Below are 13,422 nucleotides of genomic sequence, written 5' to 3'. Positions count from 1 at the left end.
CTGTTCCATGTAATGGAAACAGATTATAATTTTAGAATACATTAACTTCCTGCTCATATTTCACTGGTGTTACCTAAACTATAAAACCAAGCAACAGTAATCAGAAACTGTCAATTAATGTTTCCGATTCAACTATTCAGACCTCTGCTGCGAATATCCCACTGCGTTCCTTACAGCCCGATATAACCCAGCGAGCACGGCTCGCCTTCACCAGCAGCTAAAACATGGCATTAGTATAGTCTATCCCCCAAAAATGTAATAACTAATAACATATTTCCATTTAAATGAATAGAATGCATTATTTTCATTTCAGTCTACCGAAACAATGTTACTCTATATTTTTATTACCAACCTCTATTTCACACGTATTAAACTTGTCCAGAAAACTGGACAAAGGAATGTTCTTGCAACAGTCCAATGAAACGTGCCTAGAACATTAATATTGGATATTCTGAGAACATGTCAACCTCGTTCTGGGTAAATTCTGTTTGACATTTATTGTTAGCTGGGATACTCCCTCTAGGGTGTGAAGGAGCCAGTCAGAAACTGTCTAAGTCTAACCCCTCGCTGGATTAGCCAATCACATTAAGCAACAGTGGGCCATTTCCCATAAAGCCCAGTCTCTTAAAATCACCCAGTAAAACATTGCCCATGTCCCAATATGCACTCTACTTAGTACGCATGTCCAATACCATAATTCATACTACAAAGTGTACAAGTTTGTACATTGGGACACAGATAAGTCACTGACTGGTGGTCAGCATAGAGGAAACTGCCAGTCATTAAATATTGCACAACATTAACACACCTTGATGCATATGGTTGTCGATAATTCAGTTCAATCTAAGAGAATATCATGAATCTCGGACGGAACTATTTGTCACTTGTGTTAACTTTTTTATCCATGGGGAATGTTTTTTGCAGTATCATGTACACATTTAAAGTGGCGTTTAACCTGTACCAACAAACGGGTGTGATCATTCTACAGTGGTCTCTGCAGCGTACACTCAAACCGGTMTGATTAGAACGCTTATTTAGAATGTCCAGTTTCGATTGACGCAACAATCAGCATTTGAGCTGGCCACACTGTTTTTCACAGAAACATTWTGCAGAAACACAGTCCTTACAAAGTTKTGTCCTGAATGTGACCAGTTTATWTTTGYATGCAATGTTCACACATTCACAGAAGTAGCTACAGCYTAACACAATCATCCAAACTGGAAAATGTAGGCTACATTTGTCCTAGCGCTAACTGAGGAAAGATTGACGTAACACAAGCGGTCATATTTTAATAACTTTCGGCTGACAGAAAATACAATATGAATTACCTAATAGCAATTACTATTTATAATTAATCACATCACGGGTGAGCTCACCATTGATCTAAATAATTGAGTAAAACACTTTCTAGAAATCTAAAGTAATCCGACGATGGGTAGTTTGTGCCCACCGCCATGTTGTTTTTTTCGCATCAACCTAAGATAGTAAGAGGAGACACGATGAGGTTGGTCTGTTTATAGTATGCATGTTGAAGGGGGTCTGTCGTCTACGATCATTCATGTCCCTTCATTCACTTCCGGAAGTTGACCCGAAAGATGAGTGAACCATTCCTTCACCTCATTATGACATATTTGGTCTAACAAATGTATACGTGACACCCAGAATGCATTGTATAATGTCAACAAACATGGCGCCAGACATAGCTGGCAAACAGCTTAGTATTAGTTTATTATAAACAGTACAACCTAAAAAAGTATGTTACACACATCATAGGTGTCCATTACAATCTATGCAATAATTGGAATGCATTATTTGTCACCACTACTTGAAAACATGTGAATAAAACTGTAAATACATTATGCTACATACATACGGTATACGTCTACAATAGAAATGACAACACGATATGCAGAAAATAAGGAACTTACTTTGATCGGAACGCACACATGTCCAAAGTTATTATTTGTGAGGAAAACAACAAGGAGGMCAACGCGAGCGCCAGCCAGAAAATGTTCCATTTCATGCAAGACTGCGCAAATATCTGCAGARTTGATCTGCGCAAACATTGGTGAAGTGTGTGAGCTCTCCACTAGCAGAGACGTTTGTCCGGCTCAGTAAAGCCTCAAACCTAATTTGGAATATAGCCTATAGATAATTAGCAGGCAGTGCYTGTTAACTGTCCTGTTGCGTAATAATCACATTCTGGAACAGTGAGTGCATTCTGACATCACAACTCAACCCGGGGTGACTGTTAGATATATTTGGAACTCACGTATGAAAAGATGAAATACAGTAGACAACAAATTGTCAATACTAAATTCACAACAGTTACATACAGTATACACCAATGAAAGAAACTAGCTTGRTGGCTTTACTGGGTGGATAGGAACTTTAACCCAAGCTGTTTAGGAGGGATATCACACCTGGCACAAATGATTGTCTAGTTCTATTTTTCCTCCCGGGTGGTGCCCTATACCTGCACCCAGAGGAGAGTAATTCAAAGTACAGGGGGTGGCTTGGGTCTAAAATGATTTTGTGAGCCTTGCTTAGGGCCCTGACCTTAAATATATCATCCAATCCTGTCTGTTTGACTCCAAGTACCTTGCTTGCTGTGGTGATAATCCTTCTTAGCATATTTTTCTGGCTGACAGTGGCATTGCCAAACCAACAAACAATACAAAAAGTTAAAATACTCTATTAAAGATTTATAAACCAGAGTCAGTATAGTACAGRCAACAATAAAAGATCCCAGATTTTTGAGAAAGTACAGTCTCTGTTGACTATATTTGTAGATCAGGTCTGTACATTTACTCCACTGAAGTTTATTGTCCAAGAGGTCACCAAGGTATTTGTATTCCTCTACAATCTCTTTGTTCTGACCTTTGATAGATGTTGCAGAGGTAGGTGTTGTTCGCTTCCTGAAGTCTATGCACATCTCTTTGGTCTTGTTGGTATTGAGGACCAAGTGTGATTCATCACACCGCTCTACAAAGTTGTTTAGGACCGGGCCACGGTGTTCCTCGTCATCATGCAACAGGCTGATCAAGGCAGGGTGAACATAACGAGGTGTCTGTCAGGATGGGAACTATTACAACTATTACAACTAATACAACTACTATTGTTCAAGACGTACACAATGTAGAGTGGTGACTAAATGGGAGCGAGGACAAGACACATCCCTGGTGTCCCAGCTAACAATTCTAGGGATAGAGAAAGTTTGTGTAATGTTCCCCGTAATGTTCCCATGATGTTTGAGTGTCCAGTTTTCCTTTAGTTAGGGGACCATTCTATGTATGATAGCAAAAACCTTCAGATAACSTATTTAGCATGTTTTGGCGTTAGTTAGGAGAATATTCCATCAACCTCACCACAAAACAGAACATGGTTGCCATGTTCTCAGAATATATGTTCTAGACATGTTTTATGGGACATTGCAAGTAGAGGTCTTCACAGATCCACCTGTACCCGAATACCCAAGACCAAATCTGGGACCCGAGCGGGCCCGGATCCAGAATTCMAAGTAATGTCACGGGTCTGATCTGTTAAGACTGTCACGTGTCTCGGGTATGTGTCATTTTAACTGAGTTATCCAGATGGGCCGTACAGATCCGAATGCGACTGCTGCAGAAGAGCGAGAGAGAAGTTTTATCATTTATGCTGCTGCTCTTACTTTTCACGGAAGTGGAGCGTGGCGCCTGCAGCTTGTTGTTGGCCAATCATAAGTCATCAAAGTGGCAATAGACTAGAGTCATTGAGCCTCTCCGTGTGTGGCAAAAGTTAGGAGATATCTAAAATGGAATTAAAATGGTGGGATTAAAAGTTAAAGGAGAAGGATAGGCTACAATGACCAAGAGCCAACAGGTAGGATACTACTTATTATTCCGAATGGAGCTGTTTTATTTGTAACTGTTGGATGGGAATTCTAGCTTAACTAGTTTTTCCCGGTTTGATGCAGTTAAGACAGGCACTACGTAATCATATTTGATGATAAATCAACCACATCCTGACTGAATGGGCTGGGGTAAATTACCCCAGCCCATTCTTGCATAATCAATTCTTGGAATTTGTCAGAATATGTGGATATTTGTTTGTCCACCCGCCTCTTGAGGATTGACCACAAGTTCTCAATGGGATTGAGGTCTGGGGAGTTTCCTGGCCATGGACCCAAAATATTGATKTTTTGTTCCCRGAGCCACTTAGTTATCACTTTTGCCTTATGGTAAGGTGCTGAATCATGCTGGAAAAGGCATTGTTCATCACCAAACTGTTCCTGGATGGTTGGGAGAAGTTGCTCTCGGAGCATGTGTTGGTACCATTCTTTATTCATGGCTGTGTTCTTAGGCAAAATTGTGAAACTCCCTTGGCTGAGAAGCAATCCCACAAATGAATGGTCTCAGGATGCTTTACTGTTGGTATGACACAGGACTGATGGTGGCGATCACCTTGTCTTCTCCAGACAAGCTTTTTTTTCCGGATGCCCCAAACAATCGGAAAGGGGATTCATCAGAGAAAATGACTTTACCCCAGTCCTCAGCAGTCCAATCCCTGTACCTTTTGCAGAATATCAGTCTGTCCCTGATGTTTTTCCTGTAGAGAATTGGCTTCTTTGCTGCCCTTCTTGACACCAGGCCATCCTCCAAAAGTCTTCGCCTCACTGTGCGTGCAAATGCCTTGAGGCCGATACGTAAAGCTTAATATAGAGTAGTTATACTAGCAAAAGCAGTGAGCGGGTTTCTTATTTTTCCTCATCAATGTCACCCCAAAAATACAGAGAACATGGAAAATAAGATATGAATGTTCTAGGAACGTTGATTGGATTGTTGCAAGAATATTCCTGTGTCCAAGGACATTTAAAACATAGGACACTATCATGGTCCCCTGGACGTTTTTGTCTAGTTCCCGGCTTGTRCCGGGGGACGTCCCTAAAGATGTCGCCTGATGGTCCCAAAGAAACATTCTCCCCAAAAAATAAAGCGTACACATCAACCCTTGGTACTGAGTCCATCAAGGCCCTGATTGGTGAACCAAATCAAATGTTATTGGTCACATGCGCTGAATACAACAGGTGTAGACTTTAAATGGTTACTTACGAGCCCGTTCCCAACAATGTAGAGTTAAAAGGTAAGACAAACATTTGCTAAATAAAAAATGAAATGGTAAGACAATAAAATAATTAATGAGGCTATACAGTGCCTTGCAAAAGTATTCATCCCCCTTGATGTTTTTCCTATTTTGTTGCATTACAACCTGTAATTTAAATTGATATTTATTTGGATTACATGTAATGGACATAGACAAAATAGTCCAAATTGGTGAAGTGAAATGAAAAAAATTACTTGTTTCAAAAATGTCTATAAAATAAAAAACTGAAAAGTTGTGCTTGCATATGTATTCACCCCCTTTGCTATGAAGAACCTAAATAAGAGCGGGTGTAACCAATTACCTTCGTAAGTCACATAATTAGTTAAATAAAGTCCACCTGTGTGCAATCTAAGTGTCATATGATCTGTCAAATGATCTCAGTATACATACATRTGTTCTGAAAGGCCACAGAGTCTGCAACACCACTAAGCAAGGGGCACCACCAAGCAAGCGGCACCATGAAGACCAAGGAGCTCTCCAAGCAGGTCAGGGACAAAGTTGTGGAAAAGTACAGATCAGGGTTGGGTTATAAAAAAAAATATTCTAAACTTTGAACATCCCACAGAGCACCCTTAAATCCATTATTTAAAAATGGAAAGAATATGGCACCACAACAAACCTGCCAAGAGAGGCCCAAAACTCAAGGACCAGGCAAGGAGGGCATTAATCAGAGGCAACAAAGAGACCAAAGATAACCCTGAAGGAGGTGCAAAAGCTCCACAGTGGAGATTAGAGTATCTGTCCATAGGACCACTTTAAGCCGTACACTCCACAGGGCTGGGCTTTACAGAAGAGTGMCCAGAAAAAAGCCATTGCTTAAAGAAAAAAACAAGCAAACARGTTTGGTGTTCTCCAAAAGGCATGTGGGAGACTCCTCAAACATATGGAAGAAGGTACTCTGGTCAGATGAGACTAAAATTGAGCTTTTTGGCCATCAAGGAAAACACTATGTCTGGCGCAAATCCAACACCTTTCATCACCCCGAGAATACCATCCCCCCCAGTGAAGCATGGTGGTGGAAGCATCATAGTCTTGCACGGAGCTCATCCAGTTTATTAGTCTTGCCGTAGTCTCATCAGCGTGCCAGCCTATATAGTGTCAGGGATTAGGGCCTGGATAATCAATATGGGTTTCTTCTCCGATTCATTGAAGTAGATCCATTCATATAGCTCTTTGTCTACTGGCAAGGTTGGGGATACTCAAAAACAGTGCTTCGAATGTACATATTTTACACACTTTGACATGCATGATTGCATTGTGCATTTATGAAGTAATTATTATGTTCGTTATCTGGGATTTGAACTCACAAACTCTTGGTTTACAGCATTACAATCTTCCTGCTACGCCCCCATGTCTGTGTCAATTACTGGTTTTACCTGTATTGCTACACTTTGAAGGGGTACTTCTGGATTTTGGCAATGAGGCCCATTATCTACTTTTCCAGAGTCAGTTAACTCACGGATACAATTTGTATTTCTCTGTGTCGAGAATAGAGGAAGTTAGAGGTAGTTTAGTGAGCCAATGCTAACTAGCATCAGCGCAATAACTGGAAGTCTATGGGTATCTGCTAGCATGCTCTGTTAAAAAAAACGATATGACTAAGGAGTAATATGGCCCACCAACATTAGACAACTGTACAGAAAACCCTAAAATGGCTGAAGTAGGTAAATCAAATCAATAATAGTGAGATTAATTGACAACTGACACAGACATGGGGGTGTAGCAGGAAGATTGGAATACCGTGAACCAAGCAGTTGTGAGTTCAAAACCCAGGTGAAGACAGGTTGAATAATATTACTGTGTAAATGAACATGCACAATGTAATCATGTACAGGTAACTGCCAAAGTAAAGGAAACACCCAACATAAAACGTGTTAATAGGGTGTTGGGCCACCAGGAGCCCCCAGAACAACTTTGGTGTGTTCTGGAACTCTTTAGAGGGATGCAACACCATTCTTCCAAGAGAATTTGATGTTTTGTCGATGCTGTCTCCAGAATCTCCCATAAGTGTTCGATTTGGTTGAGATCTGGTGACTGACCACACACACACACACCCTTTAAACCTCCTATGCTCCTTTGAGACCCCTCTTTCAAAGTCACTGAGACCTCTTCTTCTACCTATAATAACCAAAATATTAGGCAACTGGGCATTTTTATACATGACCTGAAGCATGCTGGGATGTTTCTTGCTTAATTAACTCAGGAACCACAACTGTGTGGAAGCACTGCTTTCAATTTAATTTATAACTCTCATTTACACAGTGTTTCCATTATTTTGGCAGTTATCTGTATGTCAAAGTGTGTAAAATATGTAAGCTGAAAACATTGTATGTTGAAAACACTGTTTGTGTGTGTGGGGTCTCAATGGCAACCACGTTCTCGGTTACTTCTGTTTGGTATTAAGGGAATGGTCTCTTAGAACCAGTTCTTYCACATCACTGGACCATTCATATGAAACCGTTAGGCAACGCCCTAARGAGAATCTTAAGGGAACATTCTCTAAAGTTGTGGGAACGTTTGTTGTTAGCTGGGGTTCATTTGCTTCACGTGAATTAGCACATGGTCATCTCTATTAGATGGGATTGGACATGTCTATAAATATGATATATGGAGGTTGTTCGTATCAACCAATTATCGGGGAAATACATTGCTGAAAGCTTTAATGCTGAAATGAACTCCATTGTGAATTGTATATTTTTCATCGACTCCATTTTGTCTTTATTATACATTTCTTCAGTTGAGACAGAACATCTGAACTGGGTTAGCAACAGCATCAGTGCTTTCATTTTTCTCCTATTTGATTGTGCTATCCATTCTCATTCCCTTTCTCTGTGACAGATTTGTATTTTATTTTATTTTGCATTGTAGTCCTAGTGCATGTCCCAAATGGCACCCTATTCCCTATATACTACCCTGCTTTTGACCAGCACACATAACACTATGGTCAAAAGTAGTGCACTATGGCAGTAGGGTACTATTTGGGATGTGACACTGAGCTTTGGGGGGAAACCTGACTAAGTATGACTAAAAAACATTGAGTGCTGCATCCATTCATCCGCACCAAATAAGGAAKACACACACTGAGGTTTCTTTACGACCAATTCAGAGTCATGAAACTTATTCAACACATGCTTCTTCTGCTAACGACACTGTAATTTAGACTTCAGAAGGATGAGAAAAAAAGGAGAGCAGYCGAACAACCAATATCATAATCATTTTCAAATAACTGTGGCATTGCCAAACCAACAAACAATGCAAAAAGTTAAAATACTAGAAGATTTATAAACCAGAGTCAGTATAGTACAGTCAACAATAAAAGATCCCAGATTGTTGTTTATCACGTAGAACTCAGCTGTGGATAAATCCCAGAACCTCTGTAGGCTGATTACTTTGTGTTTTTTAATTGGGCAAAGGATTATTATGAATACCGTTTAATGTCATGAGCACCTTCTGATATCATCTATCCACATTTGTGGGCTCGTAAGTGGCTACTCTTTAAAATTTGTAAGTACCAAACCTGCAGTTTCACAAATTACTTCATTCGGGTTGAAAAAGAGATGTGGTCATTTGATATTGAATTATGTCCCACAAAACATGTTCAAAGCCTACCAACTTTACTATGCCTTTTTGTTTAGTGACACAAACATTGGACCTTTCAGGTAAAGATTTTAAGCATATGAACATTTCAAAGCCTAAAAAAACTGGAAACACTTTATTTAAATAGTCCATCTAGATACTAACCCTAACCCTAGCACTAACCCTAACCTTAACCTTTATCCTAACCCTAAACGTAACCCTTACCTTAACCCTAGCCCTAACTCTAACCTTAACCCTAACCTTAACCCTAACGTGAACTCTTATTCTAAACCTAACCCAAACACAAACCCTAACCGTAACCTTAGCAAGCAGTTGCTCATCAACATATAGTATGAGAATCTGTATAAAGATGCTCTACAGATGGTAAATTCGGACTATTCAGGGTTACAAAATGTGGAATTTTACAGCATTACAGCCCCATCTCTTTAACAGTAAAAATTTCAAAGCCCAAAAAACGATTGTATTTTTGTATTCAGAAATGACTCAGACCTTTCAGCATTATGGCCCAATGTCTCTTTTCAAGGCAGATATTTCAGAACAGAGGTTGGAGAAATCTTGTTTACCACAAAAAGTTGCCATGACGTAGATTTTGGCAGCCATGACAGTGCTTATCTCTCCCTCTCCTGCCGTCTCCCTGCGTCAGCGCTGGTTCTGAGGAATCAGGCCTCACCCGACTTTGATTCAAATAGTATTRGTTTTCTTTCAAATACTGTGAGCGTTCGGTTGAGCCAGCTTGGTGTGTCAAATGTTGGYGTTTGCACTTATTGSACAATTCCATRGGTTCCATTTCGCAATGRATGTTCACTCAAGCACAATTAAAGTATTTGAAGGAAAACGTATACTATTTGAACACCGGTCTGGGCCTTTACGGGGGTAGATGAGGTATCCCACTCTATGGGCTCAAGCAGGCATGGCGCTTTAATATCCTATTTARGTTATGGCTTTTCAATTATGAGAGCAGAAGCATGGTGCTTTTCTGAATGGATTAGCAGTGGGCGTCCCCTCTGTATGTTCTCCTATTGGAAACTGAGCTTCCTGCTCCTCCTCTGACAATGTTGCATTGAAGTACAAGGACCGAGCCTACAGCAGGTGTTGATGCCAGCCTCTGACTACAAGCTTTAGCTCCCATCTAGTTGACCTTTATTTGACCATAGCTTTACCTGGAGCCTTATAAGGACAGTATGTGCTGATCTTTATGAGAAGTGAAAAGTTGCACGGTGATATGGAGTTGATGGAGCAGCTACAGGTATGAAAGCAGTGCTCGCTGGAGAGCCCAGTCAGGACCAAGGCCAAGTTACGAGCAGAGTGCCTCTTCAATTTTACATTGATCATATTCACTTACCCCTCCTCTTACTTTAGTCACGTTTTTTGAGCTCAGTGGTCTTTTGGTCTGTGGAAAGAAATGCAGTAAGTTACATTGATAGAAGCCACACTCTATTTGCAATATTAAAGCTGATCCGCCTCCCTAAAAAATTACAATAATACTACGAAATAAAATACAGTAAAGCAATCAGAACATATCTGTGAGGTTTTATAGGCTATGTTTCAAATTATACTCTATCACCTATATAGGGCACTACTTTTGACCAGGGCCATAAAGGCTCATGGGGCTCTGGTCAAAAGTAGTGCATTATATATGGAATAGGGTGCCATTTGGGATYTACACATAGAGTTAAAAGAATGTTTGAAAGCTTTCATTGTCTTCACTGAACAGGGCAAAGTGATATCTTACGCTTTAAACTGCCTCTCTTCATACTGAAAGAGGTAGGGTGACGGAGTGTGTCTTTACACAGACACACGTATCTTCACCTGACACCTTTCCACGGCTATTTACTTTATTTGACTTTATTTCACCACAGATTGTACTTGGAGTGGACAGAATGGCCATAAGAATCAACAGAACTGACGGTAAGCTTTTGTTTTAAGAGAGACTTGACAGTAAATAGAATGCTTGGAAAAACATAGCTTCCAGTTTGACAGAAAGTCTTGTCTTTTGTGTGCTTTGATGTGATCCAGATCGTATTACTAAACATTGTTTTGAGAACAATATGTTCTCTCATGTGTGAGGTGTTATTTCAGCTGAAGTGCCATAACATGTCTTTTCCCTCTTGTTTTTCTACARTTGAGCGAAAGTAAAAATGTCCCCGCCCCTCTGACTCACTGGCAACAGGTAAAACTCCATACATTTTCTGAAATGTTGCCTTTATACATATTGTAGTASATCATATTCATATTATTGGGAGATTAAAACCCTTTCCTGCAGTCAAATGACCTAATCACCCTCTACTGGCCTCATGGGTGGAATGTTATTAATATTAAATGTCAAACGGTTTTGTTACATTTCAGTCGTCTACGATGTATATAAAGTGTCATATTGGGATGCAAACTCAAATTGAATACATTTCAACTCCATATCTGACATGGTACAAATGTCTTCTTTTTCTAAAGCCCATAACCATGTGTGTGAGGTGTATACTTTTGTTTCAAAGTAGATTTGTTTAAGACTACCAAGAAACACTCTGTGTGACCCTGATTTAGCCCACTGCAGTAAAAGTTAAAGGCATTTAAACTGGATGTTCACAAACCATGTGTTTCCTATTGAATGATCCATTCGCCCTTCACAGCCACTCATCTCCACTCTGCTTGCTCTTATAAATCTCTCCTGCCCTCTTGTGTATCCTAGAGAACATTGATTTATGGAACCCCCCTCTTACAAGGACTTGAGATATTCAATATGGCTGTCGGCCTGGAATAAGAACCCCATAAATTAATGACAGCAGATAAACCATGGAAAAGTTTGTTTTACCTCGGATGACTAGAAGGCATGAAATGATATAGTCTTCCGTTTTATTGTTTTTTTTAGACTAGAAGTCGTGAAAACATGTCCTGTTCACATGTCAAGGGAGGGTCATTAGTCATTGGGAAGGATGGAAGGAAGGGGGGGGGGAGGGAGGGAGGGGGGAGGGGGGGGTAGAAGGAGGATAGGAGGAAGGAGGCTACTTCAGGTCAAATGCAACATCAGTCATTGTAGACATGTCCCAAATGGCACTTTTCCTGTATAGTACACAATGGGCCCTGATCAAAAGTAGTGCGCTAGAAGAATAGGATGCCATTTGGGATGCAGCCATTTCCCACAGTTCTGTCAAGTTGATATCAATAAGGGATCTTAGCTTTCACCTGGATTCACCTGATCGGTCTATGTAATGGAAATAGTAGATGTTCATAATGTTTTGTCCASTCAGTGTAGATATAAAAGGGTCCTGGAACACATGAAACGTAATATTTTACACCTCAACATCCTACACCATGTTGAATTGCACGCTCTGGTCGTTATTGCCCTCTTAGAAACTCCACAGTGCATTGATTTGAATTGTTCAATCAAGATACAGTACATACCCACTAATATGGCCACTAACAACCCAACTACTTACAGATTGAGGGAGTGTTATGATTTAAGAACCTTTATGACCAAACCTTTTTTTGGTTCAATTTAATTTTCACCACCTTCTATGAAATTATCATGTTAATGTATAGTATATTTACTGGCTAGATGATACATTTGAAGTAATACAGCAATGTGATTTGTGTGGTTTGCTATTTTTGGGATCGTCTTCATCATTTTCTGAGAGTTTTCTGCCACCTAGTGGATATTTATATTATTTCTTTATTTGTTCTAAGGTGAGACAAGAGGCACTGATGTAATTCAATCAAAAAAGTAAATCAGACCAGTGTTTATTCTTCAAATCCCTAATGCAATCACTTACGCTCATTAAGAAATAACTTTTTAAATGTAGCTGCTACCTTCGAAAAAGTAATGTCCAAACTATTAGTAAAGGCAAGGGCACAACTCTACTGCATTTTTATAATAGTATTTTATATACAGTCCAAGAACCTATAGTGCCTCAGGCTGCTTGCCTTTTCACATTTTCAAAGGACCCGAGCTCTAACTCTAAAATTAAAAACAGACATGGATTATAATMAGCAATTCTGGCTGCCCTTGCTTAACGGGGCAATCTGTGATTGCTATGTACATTTTTTGATTTTTAAATGAATGATATACACATTATATATTGAAGAATATAGTTGATAAAAGCCTCAGGAGCTTAGTTCAATTGTCTTATCCCATCAGAACCTAAAATGTAAGCTTGTTTGACTCCTTTGTTTGAAAACAAAGTAATTGTAAACAAACACTGTATAGCCTCAAAACATAGCTCAAACTGTAATTCTGACCTCGTGGATGGTCAGTTATTGCCCCCATATCTCTGTCTATGAATTTGAGAGTTGTTACATCTCTCCAGCCCCATTCCTCAGCTACRATATTTACCAAATCAGTGGCGGTGTGACACTTCGCTATTGTTTGAACTGCAGATTGCTCCTTTAAGTACAAGTTCATAAAAAATAGAGTGACAGGCGATTGGAGAGAAAGAGGGAACGAAAGAGAGAATAAGGAAAGAGAAGGATGTCTAGAGTGACAGGCAATTGGAGAGAAAGAGGGAACGAAAGAGAGAATAAGGAAAGAGAAGGATGTCTAGAGTGACAGGCAATTGGAGAGAAAGAGGGAAAGAAAGAGAGAATAAGAGAAGGATGTCGTTGAGTTTAAGTTGTCATTACACAGACGTAGTGAAGAAAGAGCAGAAATACACCAAACCTACGCTCACACTTATATTTTGTGTTCTCATGGGG

This window comes from Salvelinus sp. IW2-2015, linkage group LG34 (assembly GCF_002910315.2).
Source record: "Salvelinus sp. IW2-2015 linkage group LG34, ASM291031v2, whole genome shotgun sequence".
Taxonomy (NCBI): Eukaryota; Metazoa; Chordata; class Actinopteri; order Salmoniformes; family Salmonidae; genus Salvelinus; species Salvelinus sp. IW2-2015.
The sequence above is the reverse complement of the archived record's forward strand: the minus strand, read 5'-3'. Positions refer to the sequence as shown.